The 10,000-nt window shown below is 43.7% G+C and overlaps 1 protein-coding gene across 1 annotated transcript in view; it reads left to right on the top strand.

Moving 5' to 3' along the window:
• Positions 1–10,000, top strand: part of pik3r3b (phosphoinositide-3-kinase, regulatory subunit 3b (gamma)) — a 161,329-nt gene that overhangs the window by 1,240 nt on the left and 150,089 nt on the right. The window lies entirely within an intron of this gene.

Below are 10,000 nucleotides of genomic sequence, written 5' to 3'. Positions count from 1 at the left end.
CTTAATTCTCTTATCTCGGCTCAGTTTCTGGATGATTTATGTTGTTGATCCTGTTCAGACAACACTAAAAACAACAATTCTGTCTTTTAAGTGCAAGTACTGCATCTCTTTAATCCAAACATTTAGACAATTAATAATACAAATAATTCCATCAAGATCCATGAGCTGTTCTCTGAGAAATCACTGAAAGTGTTTCAATCTCTCATTGATATTTAAAAGAACTATTTCCCGACTCCTTTTCGTCCAAGTTTCGTTTTGATCCGTCCACTAATAGTAAAACAAACAGATGAGAATCTGATCTCGAGCTAATAATCACTGTGATGTACTTTCACTCCACTGAGGCTGCGTTCACTAACATCTGTGTTTGAGCTGCATGACAGAAACAAGTCTCACCTGAAAACATACATGACCTTTAACATTGTTCATACGTGTACTATAGGGTAAAGAGGAAGCTATGAATGAAGAAGTGAGGATTCGTCCTTCAGTAAACACCTCTGCTTTTTGTCAAAGTCTGGAATCATCATGTGTGTGTTTGGACGGTGAAGCTGCTTCGTCCATTCTGAAATCCATGAGCTCAGGAAGCAGCCGATCAATGAGCGAGTTCCTCAATGACGCTGCAGTTCTCAGAATCATTCAGACATGTTGTGTCTCCTCTCTGCAGCCGAACTGAGTCAGAGCTCATATTTATTAATCAGATTTTTATCTTCTCCTCCAGTCAGAGATTCAGGATGAACGTTGGCGTGCAAGTTGTGTCTGTTCTGCTGCTGAATCTTATTTCTGTCTCTTTTCGATGATTAATTTAAAGTGAAAGTAGGAAGAGGAGGAACCGAGCCCGAGGTGTAAAAAGCATTTTGAACCAGGCTGCATCACTCGGGAGTATTTTGGGACAATGCAGGTGTTTGGAATTTTACATTTAGATGCTCACGGCGGTGAAATATCTCACAGGTAAACATGTAAAGCCTTTATGTACTTTTACCTCGTGCACACAATCCCCAGATTTAGAGCCATCGATAGTAATGAAAGTGATGAACGCCCTGAACAAACCAGTCCTGTGTGAAACCAGCAGCTCCTCTCTTTCGATCCCAGTTCACTGGACATCCTCAATGTACATGTTGTCATGGTAGCTTTGGTCTTTGGACTTTGTACCTTATGGTTGTTATGCCGCTTCAGTAATCAGATTTGTGGTTTGTGTTTGATACCTGGAAACAAAGAAACATTATTTAAACGTGATTAATGTGTTTAATTCATTAAATGTTTCCCTCCATCGATCACCTGGTGCTCAAAATGTGTGTTTGTGTCTATGCATTCAAAAATCATCTATACAACAATACTTACATGTATCAGGGTTTAGTTTTATGAGCAAACTGCAGCAAAAGCAAAAGAAAATGAGGATTCACATCATCACACACACCTGCAGAATAACAGGTGTACATTTGAATCTATAATTAATGAACAAAGGAAGAGAAATCCTCTTGTGTGTAACTCACATGTCCCGGGTAGGAAGATGTTGAACGTATGAACAAATGATCAAAACAAAAAGACACATACAATTTACCAGAAACAGTCGAGAGATGAACAACAGGAAAACCTGTCCACACACCTTTCAGACGTCAGAATAAACAAGTCGAGGTCGAGTCTGTTAACTGAGATGAGCAGAGATCCATCCACATGGAGCCGACTCCAGCCTCAGGAAGCAGATCTATCAACACACTAACTGGTAAACTGATGAAGTTAATCAGTTTGGAGAAATATCTCAGACCAGAACTGAAGGAAACAATCATCAACAATCCAAAGATAAACCAGATTTATCCTCTAAAGAGGAAGCACTCTGTCCACATGCACATGAATCTCAGGTGTGTTTACGATGAAGCTGTGATTCACGAGCTGCTGCAGGAACTCAACCAGCAGACGATCAATGGTCGTATTTCTCTTTGACGCTGCACTTCTCAGAATCCTTCAGACTTTCTGTGGCTCGCTGGCGACTCCTGCAGCTCTGCCCTCTCGTACCTGAGCTGCTCAACCATCTGATTCCACTTCAAACCCTCAGTGCAGGTCCGTCCTGTTTATTTTGATCATTAATTTGAGGCCGAGAACAAACAGATGGTAACGAGGAGAAATTTAACCTGAAATGTAAAACGTGTTACGAAACCTGCTGCTGCACTTAAAGAGCTTCTGTGACTGACTCTGATGAGCGTGAGTTACAGGGAGGTTCTCTGTGTTCTTGTTGTTCTCGGTGTTCTCTGTGTTCTCTGTGTTCTCTGTGTTCTCTGTGTTCTCCGAGTTCTCCGTGTTCTCCGTGTTCTCCGCGTTCTCTGTGTTCTCCGAGTTCTCTGAGTTCTCTGTGTTCTCTGTGTTCTCTGTGTTCTCTGTGTTCTCTGAGTTCTCTGAGTTCTCTGTGTTCTCGGTGTTCTCGGTGTTCTCTGTGTTCTCTGTGTTCTCTGGGTTCTCTGTGTTCTCTGGGTTCTCTGTGTTCTCTGTGTTCTCTGGGTTCTCTGTGTTCTCTGGGTTCTCTGTGTTCTCTGTGTTCTCTGGGTTCTCTCTGTCTGAGGCCTGCCTGCTGCAGAGTGTTTTCAGATCCTTCACGACTCTTCATTTGCTAAATAGGTCAGACGCAGAGCCGTGTTCTCTCCTCCTCCTCCTCCTCCTCCTCCTCCTCCTCCTCCTCCTCCTCCTCCTCCTCCTCCTCCTCCTCCTCCTCCTCCTCCTCCTCCTCCTCCTCCTCCTCCTCCTCCTCCTCTCCTCTCTCTCTAATTGTCTGTCTGCTTTATGGGAGCGGGTTGAGTCTTATATAAATAACATCCGCACCACTCGGGTAAACATCGCTCTCATTTCCATCTGTCCCTGCGCCGTGCCGATGCTTTTAGTTATAGCAATAGCTGAGCCACTCCTCCCTCCCTCCCTCGTTCCTCTCCTCCTCTCCTCTTCTCCCCATCCATCCATCCATCCATCCATCCATCTAATCCATCTCCCCAGCATCCTGCAGCCGCACAACGCTGTGTTTGTCCTGAATAATTGATTGACTGCTGCACAGAGGGCCTGACATGTCACATTCCTGCAGTCACAAATCAGTAGTTTCTTATGAGCAGGAGGAAGAGGAGGAGGAGGAAGAGGAGAAGGAGGAAGAGGAGGAGGAGGAAGAGGAGGAAGAGAGCAGCGTGGCTTGTGGGCAGAGAGAAGCTAACTCATCTGCTGCCTCCACCACGCCTGACACTCTGGAACGCCCGGCTCTGTTTTACTGCTCAGCCGCTCGACTTGAGCCGGATTGATCAGGAAACTGAGGTCGATGTGAATAAAGTCAGAGATAAATCCCAGAGTCAGTGAAGCAGCAGAGACTTGTTTAGATCCAGAGGAGGACTGAAGGTTCCTGGATCTGCAGCAGGGAGAAGTTATTTCTACGAGTTGTGTTTGAACACGTCAGGAACCAGTTGTTAGTAGTTTTTAAGCATGTGCATGTGAGGGAGGAAATAAATAAAATACCAATTTTACTCTCACGTTAGCAGGTTTTGCAAACGAGAGTAAACCGGCTGATAAAGGTGAAGGTGGAAAACCTCACTGTTTTGCATCAAACAACACCTGAACCGCACCTTCTCCTGGAAGCTCCACCACATCACAACAACCCGTCTGGTGTGTTCATGGTTCTGGTTCTGGGCTCATTCCCTCTCGTGGGTCGGTCTCTCATTAAACCTGTTTCCTGCTTCCTCTGATAAACTTCTTCACTTCCTCCTTCAGAGTTTTATGAAGTTAGAAGAGTTCGAAATGACTCGGTGGATCCATTTATTCTTTCTTTCTATCTCCTCGTCCTTTCTTCCTCTTCCTCTACAGCCTCTCTCCTCTTCTTCAGGCTGATTCAATCAGGTGTGGGAGCTAATAGCTCTAACAGGGCTCAGGGCGCTAATCAATGTGTAACACGATCTGACGCCTCAGCTTCCCCGAGGAGAGCGGCTCCGTGCAGCATGAATAATGACAGAGAGCTAATGAGCTGATCTGCTGCTTGTCGAACTGACTTCCTACAGAACGGTTCAGGTAATACGAGTTCACGGCGAAGCTCACGGGCTAATCACACCCGGTGCTCTGCTCCGCTGTGATGGAGCAGACCAAGGCTTTTATCTGTAGCTCTGTCTGGCTTTCATCTCAACGAGAGATCCCGTTAGACGCAGGAGACGAGACGGCGGAGGCTCGTTCTCAGACTTTGATCAGAAGAGTTTTGGTCAAGTGAAGCAGTTGAGTCACAACGTCGCCGTGAAGAGATTTAGTGTCAGACGAGAACTGACGGAGCTGGATTCAAGTCGAGAGTTTGAACTCTTTTAAAAAGCAATTTGAAGAAGTGAGGAGGAGACAGAATGTCCTGAAGACGACAGGAACACGACACATGCACTGAGGCACAAGAAGAAAACTGAAAAATAATGAGCTGCGAGGGTTTTCAAACTTCTAGATCCAACATCAAACCAAAGTCCTGAAATATGTGATTCACTGCTTAAATTCAGTTTGCAGAAGAAGCCTGAACATCCTCATGTTCAACCTCAACGACCTCTGTGAGTCTTCAGTGACCTTCCTCACTCAGGAGGAAGATCTGTGGAAGAAACTAAACGTCTCAATTTAACACATGCATATGAGTGCAAATGAATTGATGCACATGAGCAAACAAAGCATGTGTCAGAACCAGAGTCTCTGAGTCTCTGAGTCTCCAGCAGCCGATCGATGTGACTGAGAGATCAAATACAACAGGAGAGAGAGAGAGAGAGAGAGAAAAGGAAACACAGCAGTAATTGTTGGCTTGGCAGAGTGACTGTGTAATGACTACTTTGGAAGTGTGTGTGTTGTGTTCACTCAAGTGTGTGTGTGTGTGTGTGGTGCGAGGAGTTCAGGGGATCGATGATCACAGCCTCAGCTCCACAAGCTCCTCGGACTGAACAACCTCATCTGTAGCTCTTTGTTTAGTGTGTGTGTGTGTGTGTGTGTGTGTGTGTGTGTGTGTGTGTGTGTGTGTGTGTGTGTGTGTGTGTGTATGCGTGCGTGCGTGCGTGTGTGTGTGTGTGTATGTGTCGTGCTGCTGTTGTTCTGAAGGCCAGGTGTTTTCTTTATGTCTCGGTGTGAAGATGAAGAAACGAGAGGAGGAAAACTTCCTCTCCTCTGTTGATTTTTTAAATCTAATCACGTCAAACACTCGTCAATCTAATCATTGAAAAATTTAATTAAATTAACAATGTCTTGAGTTTTGATACCAAAACATCAATAATAAAATAATTTCAAAATAATAAAAGTCTTTGAACAATGTATTGACAAATAAAATTTAACCTGATGTTCACTGACGTATTGAGGTTTAAAAACCTGCAGATAAACACACTCAGACATTTTAGTTTTACTGTCCTGATATTATTGTAAATATAATATAAGAAAATATTATATTAAACATAAATCTTTGGTCTATACATACTTTAATCTAATAACATAATTTATCTCACACTTTTAGATATTTTAATACATTTTATTTTTAAAATGTATTAAAATCTTTATTTTCTTCCATAATAAAAACAGGAGGAATCTGGATGAAACTAGAACCGGAGATGTTATAAAATCAAACTGAAGTTAGAATCAGTTTTATTTCCTTCATGATCTGAACAGACTCGATGTCGTGAGATGAACAAACATCTGTGAGACTCGTTCTCCTCTCAGCAGATTCTCCTCCTCTGGGTTGTGTTGCTTCCAGTCGAGTTGTCGTCCCAGATGTTTGTGTCGTTGTTTCTCTGTGTGTGTGTTTGCCTCTGGAATCTGTCCGACATGTGGACGAGTGCAGTTTGTGGTGAAACATCTTTCTTCTGTTTCCCTCTTCACATTCTTCTCTTTCTTTTGATGCGCCTCCTGACTCCAGTTCTGGTTCCAGATCAGTTTCAAATACGACTCGTTCCGACAATAATGTGAAAACAAAATGATTATTTTTCATCATAAACATGTTTTTTTTCTGTTTATTAACGTAAAATAAAGATGTTCAGACACACACACACACACACACACACACACACACCTCCAGCTGTAAACCCAACACTGCAGTGCGTCACTCCCCCCCCCCCCCCCCTCACTGCGACTCCAAGCGGTGCGATGCAGCATGGTAACGAGCGTCTCTGCTGACTCAGCGGTTTGCTCCGTGGATTACCAGATGCACTGGTGATGAAAATGTGTTAAACAGGAGATAAACAAATGAATCGAGGGGAAGAAGAATGAGACGAGAGAGATGTGAAGACTCATCGAGTTCATCTTGTAAAATATTCATGTGAAGAAACCTCGTTAATCCGAGACAGATAATCTATAAACATATCTATAAACATTTCTATAAACAAATCTTTCTATATATTTGTTTCTGCACATCTGAGATATTCTCGTTCGGCTTCATGCTGGAACAGAAATGATTCACTGCCTCTGACAAACAACTCACACGTCTGACCTTTAACTCAATATTTAGATTTATGAAGTATTTCTACTCATTTATTATAAACACGCCCCCCCCCCTGCATGTGTAAGTGAAACAAATGAAGTCGAACCACTTTGTGCTCTGAGAGCTGCTCTGATAAAGTGCTCGTCAAATGGACTCTGATGTGTGACCAGGTGCATTGTGGGGGAAACACTGATTGAGTTTGTAGCTGTAGTATTGTATAGTTTATGATTCATTTATTGTAATTTGATTAATTCTTTACTTGCAAATAACCAAAAATCTAATTTGGTTACAAATGAACAGGATCTGGGTTTATTCCGACAGATGTTAGGATTATAAATTGTTACATTTTATTATTTAATGTTCTTTTCTGAATGTTTTACTTTGAGGAGACTTTATATTTGTCGACCGTTACATTAATAAGATGAATTAAATTCACATTTCACGTCCAACACGATGTCATTCGCTGTGACTTCAATCGATAAACAGAGAGATTTTAATGAGCATTTTCCACAAAGTGATGATTGAATCGACTGATTTATTGGTTTGTTGATATTAGAATCTCAGAGTAAAGTCACAGAGTTCCAGCATCGGGCAGAATATCGAAACCGATTTATTCTTTCCAAAGTTTTACCACTAATGAGTTTGGAGACTTCTGTTCATCAATGAGTTCCTCCAGCTGCTCAACGGCTTTGCTGCTCCTCATTTATTATTTATTTATTTAATGGAAAGCAACGTGAATCAAGCTCGTGTGAAGAAATCCATGTGAACCCTGCAGTGCATCATGGGAAATACAGGGGGTCGCTACTCGGATATTGAGCCTTTACTTTCCCCATTCACTCCATTCAAGTTTGATCATAGCTTCCATTCGAACAGGGAAGGAAATGAGGCTGTGATTTATTAATCTTTTACCTCCAAAATAAAAGCTTTCCTTCAGCTCTGTATTTAAATCGTGCTCTTATTTTCCTGTCTTCTTGAGTTCTTCCTGTTTGTGCTCCAGTGGAACCTCCTGAGTTCTTCACCTCCCTCCTGCTGAATGCTAATGTCTTTAATCTCTGAAGTGTTATCCTTTGCGGTGGAGGTGAGATTTATCGTCTCTGTTTTGAAAGTCAATTACGGCGTTCCACGCGGCGCCGGTGTTAAATTGACAAATAGGGTGAAGCGGCCGAGTCGCTCAGCGAGAGGAGACGGTGATTCAGATAAACACGGCGAGGCGTGATGAATAAAACAGGAGCCGAGGATCCTGGGAGAGCGGCGGCGTGGAGTCTGTGATGCTGAGCGGGGGGGGGGGGGGGGGGGGTGACCCACCTGGACGCTCTGGTAAACTGCAGCGTGGCGTCCGGGGAGTAGGACAGCGAGGGAGAGGTCACCGAGCGAAGCAGGCTCAGCCAATCGGGACGCGGGGAGATGTTGTCAATAAAGCTTTTATTTGACTGGCTGCCTAATTGGCCTTGGAATCACTTCTCCTGCAGCGTCGGGGGGGATTTACTCGCCTGCAGTAAAAGAACAATAGAAACACACATCAACACAAACAGGCGGCGTTTACTTCAGTGTGGAAACGTGTTAGGGAACCAGAACGTTAGAAGGGAACAATAAAGTGTTTTCTTATATTTTATTTTCCTCTTGTGGGTCGTTCCCTCGTCCGTCCTGGAATTATTCAAATTTAAATAAAGTTTTTTTTTCTTTAAAGGTCTAAAAAAACACCATTAAGAGATTTCTCCATATTGTCAGAAATAAGATTATGTGTTGTTGGACATTAAAGGATTCAAATTTAAATGTGTTGAGTCTAAAAAATACTAAGAATAACCACAGTGTGTGTGTGTGTGTAGCTGTAGAATATAAGTGAGAAGCAGGAATGTGGCGTGCTGCTCGGGGGCGGCGGCGTGTCGCTGCAGCCGGACGATAAACCGCCAGGCGTCATGTGTCCAGCTTCCACCGGTAAACCCTCCCCCCCCCGACCCGTGTGCAGCGACTCGGCACCGGGTTTTATGTTCAGGAGGGAGAAGAAGGGCTGAGGGAAATGGCTCCGCCCATCAGAGGCCCGCTCGCTCCCTCTCGCACGCCATCCCCGTCCCTCCTGTTTATGGACGCCTATAAAACCCGATGGCTCTTTACGGGCCTGCTCTCCTCCTCGCTGAGCTTTACGACCTCTGAAGTCTCCGATAGACTCGGCTACAAGTCGTTTGAACGCTTTCCTTCCAGTGGCTCGTGTTTGAATCTGGGCGGCGTTAATGCGTCTCAGGGTTTTAATGCACTGCGACGCTGCAGCTGCACGCCGCTGCAGCGCCGGTATTAACGAGCACTTTATCAGGGCTATTACAACACATTAAACACGTAATGTCTTCATAAAACCGGACCTGCATATGAGGGAAGCTCTTGTTTATTTGTTATTCGTCCTTTCAAATTTAATCTTCATGGTGTTTTCAACCTTTCAGCAACACTGGAAAGAACCAGAGAACTTTAATTACCTGCAAGTGCAAAGTGAAATCAAGTGTTTTCTGTTTATTTTCTATTTTCTATTGATTCATGGATTTATCAGCAGCTTTAAGGAACATGTGAGAAAAGGTTTGTGGAGACTTTGGTCCTCAAGTGTATGAATTCATCAGGATATTCACCTGAAATGTAAGTTTATTTAATTTGAACATAATTCTTGATGGAAGCTGCTCTGGTGTCTTTACTGTTGTGACTTTTCCAGGTTTCACATCTTGTTGTTGAATCGACAGAAGTTTAATTGTGATTTAAGCTTTAAGATGATTTTCTAAATCAATACAGCTTCACATTAAAAGTATCATCAGTAGAACACCTGGGTGGCTGACGTCAGATGGTAATGTTGGGTCTGTGTTCACTTCACTCTCTGATGAGATCAGCTCCAACAGAAGGTTTCAAGTGTTGAAGTGATGAATTGGGCTGTAAAATGTAACACAGCTGCAGGTTTAGAGGGGATCACACACACACACAGACACACACACACACACACACACACACACACACACACACACACACACACACACACACACACACACACACACACACACACACACACTCATCAACCAAAGCTCTGTTCTCAGATGAACCATTGTTTTAGTGTTTGAGGATGAAAGGAGCATTGTGTAATGATGCCTGGCACCACTGGTGCAGAGAGAGAGGACTGTGTGTGTGTGTGTGTGTGTGCATGGGTCTGTGTGTGGGTCTGTGTGTGTGTGTGTGTGTGGGTCTGTGTGTGTGTGTGTGTCTGTGTGGTGTGTGTTCGCTCGCCACAGAAGCCATTTGGGATTATGTGTTGCCATCTGGAGAGATTTTGAGGTGAAAAGAGACTCTGCTAAGCCAAGGGTGTGTAGGGACAGAGGCTGGATCCGATCCGATCTGACACACACCACACACCACACACACACACACACACACACACACACACACATACACACAAACACACGCACACACACACACACACACACACACACACAGATCATTGATAAATTCCCTTATGAAACAAATGTGTCCAGTGACAGTTGTTGTAACTTTGTGAGTCACTTTTCTCTGACAGGTGAACAGAGTGTGTAACTGATGTGAGTTTCA

The sequence above is a fragment of the Limanda limanda genome, chromosome 9 (genome assembly GCF_963576545.1).
Source record: "Limanda limanda chromosome 9, fLimLim1.1, whole genome shotgun sequence".
In the NCBI taxonomy this organism is placed as follows: domain Eukaryota; kingdom Metazoa; phylum Chordata; class Actinopteri; order Pleuronectiformes; family Pleuronectidae; genus Limanda; species Limanda limanda.
This window is presented reverse-complemented; position numbering and strand designations above follow the sequence as displayed.